The 12253-nt window shown below is 45.6% G+C and overlaps 1 pseudogene; it reads left to right on the forward strand.

Annotated features, from left to right (window-relative positions):
• Positions 1-5367: 5367 nt before the first annotated feature.
• On the forward strand, positions 5368-6021 carry LOC129549208 (dynein light chain 2, cytoplasmic pseudogene; annotated as a pseudogene).
• Positions 6022-12253: the final 6232 nt, after the last annotated feature.

Consider the following 12253-nt stretch of genomic DNA (forward strand, 5'->3'; position numbering starts at 1 on the left):
ACAGTTGCTTCCTGACCTGCATACAGGTTTCTCAAGAGGCAGGTCAGGTGGTCTGGGATTCCCATCTCTTTCAGAATGTTCCACAGTTTATTGTGATCCACACAGTCAAAGGCTTTGGCATAGTCAATGAAGCAGAAACAGATTATCTTAGTAGTTCTAATTTCGCATGCAATTACAAAATGGCCAAAGAGACCAGGAAAAAGTGGTCAAGAAAGGAAAGTTTGGTCCATATGCTTCACCCATCTCTGGCCACTCCCTTCGCAGGGAAGTTGGGTGTCTCTAGGCATTGGCAGGTCAGTATAAACCCCCGACAAGTCTCCCCTTTTTGGGGCTGCCTTCAGTCATTATGAGGCACTGCAAAATTGTGGAGCAGGGCTCAACACTCCTTTCGCATAGGGTGTGTAATCCATTCGAACAAGCACACCTTAGAGTTAGTAAAGCAAAGCAGAAAATGTGTATCCTGAGAAAGCAAAGAGGCTACAGCTCTGAGTGTGCTTCCCTAGTCCTAAAGGCCCCAGATGAGCCCCCAAGATGATAGCTTATTGTGAACAGTGTTGGATTCGTGATTTCCAAAGAAGATTTAACTTTGAGACCAGGGACCAAGATTGATCACACAAGAGCTTTTGTATAGCAGAGTTTTATTAAAATATGTAAAGGAATAGAGAAATTTTTGACATAGACATCAGAAGAGGGACGGGGAGTGCCCCCCTCCCTGGTGTTAGCGAGGTAGTTATATACTTTTCTAATTAGTGATTACAGTAAATCAAAAGAATGTCTCAAGGTTGTAAATATCTTACTAGACCCACTCCCATAATTTACATTTTAAGATAACAGGATTAGCCAGAAGGCCTTCAGAAAGGAGAAACTCCTCAATCAGGATACATTGTCCTTATATAATCCCTAGAACAGAGTTCAAACTGAGTTGTCTGTTGTGTAACCATCAGTTCCAGGCTTAAAGAAAAAACAAAAAACAATGTTCTATGTGACTAAGATGGTGTGATCACTGATCTAGAGCCAGACATCTTGGAATGTGAAGTCAAGTGGGCATAAGAAAGCATCACTACAAACAAAGTTAGTGGAGGTGATGGAATTCCAATTGAGCTATTTCAAATCCTGAAAGATGATGCTGTGAAAGTGCTGCACTCAATATGCCAGCAAATTTGGAAAACTCAGCAGTGGCCACAGGACTGGAAAAGGTCAGTTTTCATTCCAATCCCAAAGAAAGGGAATGCCAAAGAATGCTCAAACTACTGCACAGTTGCACTCATCTCTCACGCTAGTAAAGTGATGCTCAAAATTCTCCAAGCCAGGCTTCAGCAATATGTGAACCGTGAACTTCCAGATGTTCAAGCTGGTTTTAGAAAAGGCAGAGGAACCAGAGATCAAACTGCCAACATCCACTGGATCATGGAGAAAGCAAGAGTTCCAGAAAAACATCTATTTCTGCTTCATTGACTATGCCAAAGCCTTTGACTGTGTGGATCACAATAAACTGTGGAACATTCTGAAAGAGATGGGAATACCAGACCACCTAACCTGCCTCTTGAGAAACCTGTATGCAGGTCAGGAAGCAACTGTTAGAACTGAACATGAACAACAGGCTGGTTCCAAATAGGAAAAGGAGTACGTCAAGGTTGTATATTGTCACCCTGCTTATTTAACTTATATGCAGAGTATATCATGAGGAACGCTGGGCTGGAAGAAGCACAAGCTGGAATCAAGATTGCCGGGAGAAATATCAATAACCTCAGATATGCAGATGACACCACCCTTATGGCAGAAAAGTGAAGAGGAACTCAAAAGCCTCTTGATGAAAGTGAAAGAGCAGAGTGGAAAGGTAGGCTTGAAGCTCAACATTCAGAAAACAAAGATCATGGCATCTGGTCCCATCACTTCATGGGAAATAGTGGAAACAGTGGAAACAGGGTCAGACTTTATTTTTGGGGGGCTCCAAAATCACTGCAGATGTTGATTGCAATCATGAAATTAAAATACGCTTACTCCTTGGAAGGAAAGTTATGACCAATCTGCTGTTGCTGCTGCTGCTAAGTCACGTCAGTCGTGTCCGACTCTGTGTGACCCCATAGACGGAAGCCCACCAGGCTCCCCCATCCCTGGGATTCTCCAGGCAAGAATACTGGAGTGGGTTGCCATTTCCTTCTCCAATGTGTGAAAGTGAAGTCGTTCAGTCGTGTCCGACCCTTAGCGACCTCACGGACTGCAGCCTACCAGGCTCCTCCAACCATGGGATTTTCTAGGCAAGAGTACTGGAGTGGCTTGCCATTGCCTTCTCCAATGACCAACCTAGATAGCATATTAAAAAGCAGAGACGTTACTTTGCCAACCAAGGTCCATCTAGTCAAGGCTATGGTTTTTCCAGTGGTCATGTGTGGATGTGAGAGTTGGACTGTGAAGAAAGCTGATCGCCGAAGAATTGATGCTTTTGAATTGTGGTGTTGGAGAAGACTCTTGAGAGTCCCTTGGACTGCAAGGAGATCCAACCAGTCCATTCTACAGGAGATCAATCCTGGGTGTTCATCAGAAGGACTGATGCTAAAGCTGAAACTCCAATACTTTGGCCACCTCATGCGAAGAGTTGACTCACTGAAAAAGACTCTGATGCTGGGAAGGATTGGGGGTGGGAGGAGAAGGGGACGACAGAGAATGAGATGGCTGGATGGCATCACTGACTCGATGGACATGAGTTTGAGTGAAGTCCGGGGGTTGGTGATGGACAGGGAGGCCTGGCGTGCTGTGATTCATGGGGTCGCAGAGAGTCAGACACGACTGAGCGACTGAACTGAACTGAACAGAACTGATGTGACTAAGACTAAGGAATGTAGAGAAAAAAAAAAGTTTGTCGTTTCTTCCTCATTGAGAATTCCAGACCCCTATCTCCTCCTTGAGAGCCCCAGACCCCTATCTCCTCCTCAGAGACCCAGGACTTCCTATCAACCTGCCTCGGAACTGACCCTCTCAGAGCCAGCTGAGAAAGATGTGAATTCCCATAAAAAAATCAGATTCTGCCCCGAGACTACTGCCTGACTCTCACGACCAGTTCCCTTCCCCTCACCTTCCTGGGCTTCTATCAGACCCCAATATTTTCTGAGCTTGTGGCCAGTCAGATCAGGACCTGCCATCAAAGTCCACCTGCAGCTGTGAGAAGCCTATGTATGCACAATGGAAAGAAAATGGAAATGTAAACACAGCAGCCAAAGAAGGAGGACTGCGCCCCACATTCCTAACTGCTAGTGGCAAAAACAATGCTCTCAAGGCATCTTGGACCATGAGGTGAAGGGCAGAGTGAGGATGTAATGGATGACCCATCCAGGTGTGCAGAGGCACCCTGAGTCTCTCCCATGAACAGAACACCCTTCCTAATGCGCATGAGTTCCTGGCACTGACTACACGGGCCCTCATGCAGCTATTTATGGACCTTAACATGCTGCCTCTGGACTTCCAGACCCCAGTTCTGCACACAAATTGGGTGGCAGTCAACATCCATTCAGCAAAGAAAACATCAAACAAGATGAAAAATCAACAACTCTTCTTCAGTCCTCAAGTAAACTAAAGTCACAGGGCAATCAATGGCACCAACGCTAAGACCACCAGGGAAGTTCTGAGAATGCCAGCTTCCTGGAGCAGGAACACGTGAACTGAACCCTCGCTGGTGATTGGTGTGCCGTGTGGTTCAGCATGGGCAAGTCTCAGGGCACTCCAGGGGGCCCACCTTTGTGAGTTGTACCTCCAGGAGCCTGATGAGGATCTCACAGTAAAAATCCCCTTACGGAGGAGCAGAGAAGAATTCTGTTTTTAACAAGACTGCCCTCTGGAGAAACTAGCTAACCTGAGCCTAGCCGGCTGGGATTTGATCAACACCTAGCTGACCTGGGGAAGAAAAATAACCAGCTGTAGCTCCCACCAGCCATCCTGTCCCACCTAATAGATGAAACTGAGAAGTGTGTGTGAAGTTCACAGTCTAAAGGGTCAGCTTGCTAAAATTCTGTGCTTAGTTGCTCAGTCTTGCCCAACTCTTTGTGACCCCATGGACTGTAGCCCGCCAGGCTCCTTTGTCCATGGGGATTTTCCAGGCAAGAATACTTGAGTGGGTAGCCTATCATTTTCCAGGGGATCTTCCAACCCAGGACCCAAACCAGGGTCTCCTACATTGCAGGTGGATTCTTTATCACCTGAGCTACCAGGGAAGCCCAAAATGCTGAGAGGAAGAAAACTATAAACAAGGTGAAAAGACACCCCTCAGAACGGGAGAAAATAATATCAAATGAAAAAAATGACAAATTTTAATCTCCAAAACATACAAGCAGCTCACACAAGCTCAACACCAGAAAAACAAGCAACCCAATCAAAAAGTGGGTAGAAGACCTAAATAGACATTTCTCCAGAGAAGACATACAGATGACTAATAAACACATGAAAAGATGCTCAACATGGCTTCATTATTCAGTTCAGTTCAGTTCAGTCGCTCAGTCGTGTCCGACTCTCTGCGACCCCATGAATCACAGCACGCCAGGCCTCCCTGTCCATCACCAACTCCCGGAGTTCACTCAAACTCATGTCCATCGAGTCGGTGATGCCATCCAGCCATCTCATTCTCTGTCGTCCCCGTCTCCTCCCACCCCCAATCCTTCCCAGCATCAGACTCTTTTCCAGTGAGTCAACTCGCCGCATGAGGTGGCCAAAGTATTGCAGTTTCAGCATTAGCATCAGTCCTTCTGATGAACACCCAGGATTGATCTCCTTTAGAATGGACTGGTTGGATCTCCTTGCAGTCCAAGGGACTCTCAAGAGTCTTCTCCAACACCACAGTTCAAAAGCATCAATTCTTTGGCGATCAGCTTTCTTCACAGTCCAACTCTCACATCCACACATGACCACGGGAAAAACCATAGCCTTGACTAGATGGACCTTTGTTGGCAAAGTAATGTCTCTGCTTTTTAATATGCTATCTAGGTTGGTCATAACTTTCCTTCCAAGGAGTAAGCGTCTTTTAATTTCCTGGTTGCAATCAGCATCTGCAGTGATTTTGGAGCCCAAAAAATAAAGTCTGACACTGTTTCCACTGTTTCCTCATCTATTTCCCATGAACTGATGGGACCGGATGCCATGATCTGCGTTTTCTGAATGTTGAGCTTCAAGCCAAACTTTTCACTCTCCTCTTTCACTTTCATCAAGAGGCTTTTGAGTTCCTCTTCACTCTCTGCCATACGGGTGGTATCATCTGCATATCTGAGGTTATTGACATCTCTCCTGGCAATCTTGATTCCAGCTTGTTCTTCTTCCAGCCCAGCGTTCCTCATGATGTACTCTGCATAGAAGTTAAATAAGAGCGGCAGAGCGGAGCGGAGCTGCTAGGCGCCAGCGAGGAGCAGGCGGGTCGGCGGGCGCGAGGCGGAGCGCGGGCGGTCGGGAAAGCTCTAGGGCGGACAGCGGCGGCGCGAGCGCTCGGCCCGGGCCTGCGGGAGCCGGAGACCGTGGCGGCGGCGGCGGCTGCTGCCGGAGGAGCCGAAGGGACACCGCCCTGCCCGCGCTCTGCCTCAGGCCATCGCTGCTCCCCCGGGGCCCCGCGAGAACTCGCCTCTGTGAAGTGTCACCATGTCTGACCGGAAGGCAGTGATCAAGAATGCAGACATGTCTGAGGCCATGCAGCAAGATGCCGTTGACTGTGCCACACAGGCTATGGAGAAGTACAACATAGAGAAGGACATTGCTGCCTATATCAAGAAGGAATTTGACAAGAAATATAACCCTACCTGGCACTGTATCATGGGCCGAAATTTTGGCAGCTACGTTACACATGAGACAAAGTACTTCATCTATTTTTACTTGGGTCAAGTTGCAATCCTCCTCTTCAAGTCAGGCTAGGTGGCCACAGTGAAGGTGTCAGTGGCGGCGGCAGCAATGGCAAGCAGGCAGCGTTGCTGGGACTGTTTTGCACTGGGGCCAGCATCAGGATGTCTTCTCCAATGGCTGTGCTACTGCATGGACTATATACTCGATTTCATGTGTATGTCGCAGTAAACAAAACCAAACTTCAAAAAAAAAAAAAGTTAAATAAGCAAGGTGACAATATACAACCTTGACGTACTCCTTTTCCTATTTGGAACCAGTCTGTTGTTCCATGTCCAGTTCTAACTGTTGCTTTCTGACCTGCATACAGGTTTCTCAAGAGGCAGGTTAGGTGGTCTGGGATTCCCATCTCTTTCAGAATGTTCCAGAGTTTCTTGTGATCCACACAGTCAAAGGCTTTGGCATAGTCAATGAAGCAGAAATAGATGTTTTTCTGGAACTGTCTTGCTTTCTCCATGAGAGGTGTAAATCAAAACTACAATGAGTTATTTCCTCACACCAGTCAGAATGGCCATCATCAAAAAATCTATAAACAATAAATTCTGGAGAGAATGTGGAGAAAAGGGGACCTCTTGCACTGTTGGTGGGAATGCAAATTGGTACAGCTACTATGGAGAACAGTGTGGAGATTCCTTAAAACACTAGTAATAAAAGTACTGTGAAAGTGAAAGTGTTAAGTCACTCAGTTCTATCCAATTCTTTGTGATCCCATAGACTGTAGCCCAACAGCCTCCTCTGTCCATGGAATTCTCCAGGCAAGAAGACTGGAATGAGTAGCCATTCCCTTTTCCAGGGGATTTTCCAGACCCAGGGTTCGAACTCAGGTCTCCTGCATCGCAGGCAGATTCTCTAACATCAGTTCAGTTCAGTTAAGTTCAGTAGCTCAGTCGTGTCCGACTCTCCGCGACCCCATGAATCACAGCACGCCAGGCCTCCCTGTCCATCACCAACTCCCGGAGTTCACTCAAACTCATGTCCACAGAGTCGGTGATGCCATCCAGCCATCTCATTCTCTGTCGTCCCCTTCTCCTCCCGCCCCCAACCTTTCCCAGCATCAGAGTCTTTTCCAGTGAGTCAACTCGTCGCATGAGGTGGCCAAAGTATTGCAGTTTCAGCTTTAGCATCAGTCCCTCCAATGAACATCCAGGATTGATCTCCTTCAGAATGGACTGGTTGGATCTCCTTGCAGTATAAGGGACTCTCAAGAGTCTTCTCCAACACCACAGTTCAAAAGCATCGATTCTTCGGCGATCAGCCTTCTTCACAGTCCAACTCTCACATCCATACATGACCACGGGAAAAACCATAGCCTTGACTAGACGGACCTTGGTTGGCAAAGTAATGTCTCTGCTTTTTAATAAACTATCAAGGTTGGTCATAACTTTCCTTCCAAGGAGCAAGCGTCTTTTAATTTCATGGCTGCAATCAGCATCTGCAGTGATTTTGGAGCCCAAAAAAACAAAGTCTGACACTGTTTCCACTGTTTTTCCATCTATTTCCCATGAAGTGATGGGACCAGATGCCATGATCTTTGTTTTCTGAATGTTGAGCTTCAAGCCAACCTTTTCACTCTCCTCTTTCACTTTCATCAAGAGGCTTTTGAGTCCCTCTTCACTTTCTGCCATAAGGGTAGTGTCATCTGCATATCTGAGGTTATTGATATTTCTCCCGGCAATCTTGATTCCAGCTTGTGCTTCTTCCAGCCCAGCGTTCCTCATGATGTACTCTGCATATAAGTTAAATAAGCAAGGTGACAATATACAACCTTGACGTACACCTTTTCTTATTTGGAACCAGTCTGTTGTTCCATGTCCAGTTCTAACAGTTGCTTCCTGACCTGCATACAGGTTTCTCAAGAGGCAGATCAGGTGGTCTGGGGTTCCCATCTCTTTCAGAATGTTCCACAGTTTATTGTGATCCACACAGTCAAAGGCTTTGGCATAACATACTGGGCATACATCCTGAGAAAACCATAATTGAAAAAATCAAATGCACCACAGTGTTCATCACAGCACTGTTTTACAACATCAAGGACATGGAAACAACCTAGATGCTCAATGACAGATGAATGGATAAAGAAGTTGTGGTACATATATATGATGTAGTATTATTCAGCCATAAAACAGAACACATTTGAGTCAGTTCTAATGAGGTGGATAAACCTAGAACTTACTATACGGAGTGAAGTAAGTTAGAAAGAGAAAAATAAGTATTATATACTAACATACGCATCTGGAATCTAGAAAGATGGTACTGATGAACCTATTTGGAGGGCAGTAATGGCATCTGGTCCCATCACTTCATGGGAAATAGATGGAAAAACAGTGGAAACAGTGTCAGACTTTATTTTTTTGGGCTCCAAAATCACTGCAGATGGTGCTTGCAGCCATGAAATTAAAAGACGCTTACTCCTTGGAAGGAAAGTTATGACCAACCTTGATAGTATATTAAAAAGCAGACATTACTTTGCCAACCAAGGTCCGTCTGGTCAAGGCTATGGTTTTTCCCGTGGTCATGTACGGATGTGAGAGTTGGACTGTGAAGAAAGCTGATCACCGAAGAATCGATGCTTTTGAACTGTGGTGTTGGAGAAGACTCTTGAGAGTCCCTTATACTGCAAGGAGATCCAACCAGTCCATTCTGAAGGAGATCAATCCTGGATGTTCATTGGAGGGACTGATGCTAAAGCTGAAACTGCAATACTTTGGCCACCTCATGCGACGAGTTGACTCACTGGAAAAGACTCTGATGCTGGGAAAGGTTGGGGGCGGGAGGAGAAGGGGACGACGGAGAATGAGATGGCTGGATGGCATCACCGACTCTGTGGACATGAGTTTGAGTGAACTCCGGGAGTTGGTGATGGACAGGGAGGCCTGGCGTGCTGTGATTCATGGGGTCGCGGAGAGTCGGACATGACTGAGCTACTGAACTGAACTGAATGGAGACGTGTTTAAATTCAAACCTCATACCTACCAGAGATGCTTGGAGGGCGCAAAATAAACCTTGTGCAAAACCAGGGAAAGAAGCAGTGACCTCCATAAGAGGCTGAGCCAGACCTGCCCTTGAGTGTCTGAGGGCTTCCTGTGGAGGCACAGGTCAGCAGTGGACTGCTGCAGGGACAGGGGCTCTGGCAGCAGCAGTCCTGGAGACACAGCGTGTGGCCTAAGTCCTCTTGGAGGAGGTTTCCATTAGCCCCACCATAGAGCTGCAGAGCAGATGACTCAGACTGGAAGACAATTATACCAGAGAAGTTCTCACACTGTTGCAAAGTGTAGGCCCCACAACAGATTTCCCAACCTGGAGACACAGCAAAGGGACTGAGAACCCCCCAGAGAATTTGCTGTGGATGGCCAGGGGGATTTGATTGCAGAACTCACACAGGACTGGAGAAACAGAGACTGCTGGAGGGCATAACAAAATTTTGTGGGCAGCAGGACCCAAGAGAAGGGAGCAGTGACCCCACAAGAGACTGAGCCAGATTCGCCTGTGAGTGTCCAGGAGCCTCTGGTGGAGGCGTGGGTCAACAGTGGCCTGCCGCAGGGTCAGGGGCACTGAATACAACAGTCTAGGGAAACATGCTGGCATAAGTCCTTCTGAAGGAGGTCACCATTAAAGCCATTACCCCACCATAGTTTAGCCTCAGGCCAAACTACAGAGAGGGAACACAGCACCACCCATCAGCAGAAAATTGGATTAAAGATTTACAGAGCATGGCCAAGCCCACCACAGCCAGTCCCTCCTATCAGGAAGCTTCTACAAGCCTCTTATCCGCATCCATCAGAGGGCAGACAGGATGAAAACCATAATCACAGAAAACTAACCAAACTGATCATGTAACCAAACTGATCACGTGGGTCACAGCCTTGTCTTAACTCAATTAAACCATGAGATGCTGTGTAGGGGCACCCAAGACAGATGAGTCATGGTGGAGTGTTCTGGCAAAATGTGGTCCACAGGAGAAGGGAATAACAAACCACTCTGGTATTCTTGCCTTAAGAACCCCATGAACAGTAGGAAAAGGCAAAAAGACATGAAACTGAACGATGAACTCCCCGGGTCAGTAACTGCCCAATATGCTACTGGAGAAGAGCAGAGAAACAGATGGAATGAAGAGGCTGAGGCAAAGTGGAAATAACGTCCAGTTGTGGATGTGCCTGGTGGTGAGAGTAAAGTCTGATTCTGTAAAGAACAATATTACGTAGGAACCTGGAATCTTAGGTCCGTGAATCAAGCTAAACTGGACATGGTCACGCAGGGGATGGCAAGAGTGAACACCAACATTTTAGGAATCAGCGAACTAAAATGGACTGGAATGGGCAAATGTAAATTAGATGACCAATATATCTACTACTGTGGGCAAGAATCCCTGAGAAAAAATGGAGTAGCCCTCAGAGTCAACAAAAGAGTACAAAATGCAGTACTTGGGTGCAATCTCAAAAATGACGGAATGATCTCGGTTCATTTTCCAAGGCAAATTATTCAATATCACAGTAATCCAAGCCTATGCCCCAACTACTAATGCCAAAGAAGTGGGATAAATGGTTTCATGAACACCTACAAGACCTTCCAGAATTAACACCAAAAAAGATGTCCTTTTCATCATAGGGGGCTGGAATGCAAAAGTAGTAAGTCAAGAGATACCTGGAGTAACAGGCAAGTTTGACCTTGGAGTACAAAATGAAGCAGGGTAAAGACTAACAGAGTTTTGCCAAGAGAACACACTGGTCACAGTAAACACCCTCTTCCAACAACACAAGAGAAGACTCTACACATGGACATCACCAGATGGTCAACACTGAAATCAGACTGATTATATTCTTTGCAGTTAGCAAAAACAAGACCAGGAGCTGACTGTGGCTCAGATCATGAACTCCTTATTGCCAAATTCAGACTTAAATTGAAGAAAGTAGGGAAAACCACTTGGCCATTCCGATATGACCAAAATCAAATCCCTTACGATTATACAATGGAAGTGACAAATAGACTCAAGGGATTAGATGTGATAGAGAGAGTGCCTGGAGAACTATGTACAGAGGTTCATGACATTGTACAGGAGGCAGGGATCAAGACCATCCCCAAGAAAAAGAAATTCAGAAGGGCAAAATGGTTGTCTGAGGAGGCCGTACAAATAGCTGTGAAAGAAGAGGAGTTAAAGGCAAAGGAGAAAAGGAAAGATATACCTATTTGAATGCAGAGTTCCAAACAATAGCAAGGAGAGATAAGAAAGCCTTTCTCAGCAAACAATGGAAAGAAATAAAGGAAAACAACAGAATGGAAAACACTAGTGATCTCATCAAGAAAATTAGAGATACCAAGGGAACATTTCATGCAAAGATGGGCACAATAAAGGAGAGAAATGGTATGAACCTAACAGAAGCAGAAGATATGAAGATGTGGCAAGAATACACATAGGAACTACACAAAAAGATCTTAATGACTGGGATAACGATGATGGTGTGATCACTCACCTAGAGCCAGACATCTTGGAGTGTGAAGTCAAGTAGGCATTAGGAAGCAGCACTAGGAACAAAGCTAGTGGAGGTGGGTGATGGAATTCCAGCTGAGTTATTTCAAATCCTGAAAGATGATGCTGTGAAAGTGCTGCACTCAATATGCCAGCAAATTTGGAAAACTCAGCAGTGGCCACAGAACTGAAAAAGGTCAATTTTCATTCCAAGCCCAAAGAAAGGAAATGCCAATGCCAAAGAGTGGTCAAGCTACCAGAGATTGCATTTATTTCACATGCTAGCAAGGTAATACTCAAAATCCTTCAAGCTATGCTTCAATAGTACATGAACTGAGAATTTCCAGATGTTCAAGTTGGATTGAGAAAAGGTAGAGGAAGAAGAGAGGAAATTGACAACATATGTCAGATCACGTGAAAAGCAAGGGAATTCCAGAAAAACATCTACTTCTGCTTCATTGACTATGCTAAAGCTTTTGACTGTATGGATCACAACAAACTGTGGAAAATTCTTAAGGAGATGGGAATACCAGACCACCTCACCTGCCTCCTGAGAAACCTGTATGCAAATTAAAAAGCAAAATTTAGAACCAAAAATGGAACAATGGACTACTTCAAGATTGGGAATGGAGTACGCCAAGGTTGTATATTGTCACTCTGTTAACTTATGTGCAGAGTACATCATGTGAGATGCAAGGCTGGATGAAGCACAAATCAAGAATGCCAGGAGAAATATCAACAAACTCAGATATGCAGATGACACCACCCTTATGGCAGAAAGAAAAGATGAAGTAAAGTGCCTCTTGATAAAGGTGAAAGAGGAGAATAAAAAAGCTGGCTTAAAGCTCAACATTCAAAAAACTAAAATCATGGCATCTGGTCCAATTACTTCATGCAAATAATTGGGCAAACAATGGAAAC

This window comes from Moschus berezovskii, chromosome 26, assembly GCF_049115385.1.
Source record: "Moschus berezovskii isolate FMDL1 chromosome 26, NW_MosBer_1.0, whole genome shotgun sequence".
Taxonomy (NCBI): Eukaryota; Metazoa; Chordata; class Mammalia; order Artiodactyla; family Moschidae; genus Moschus; species Moschus berezovskii.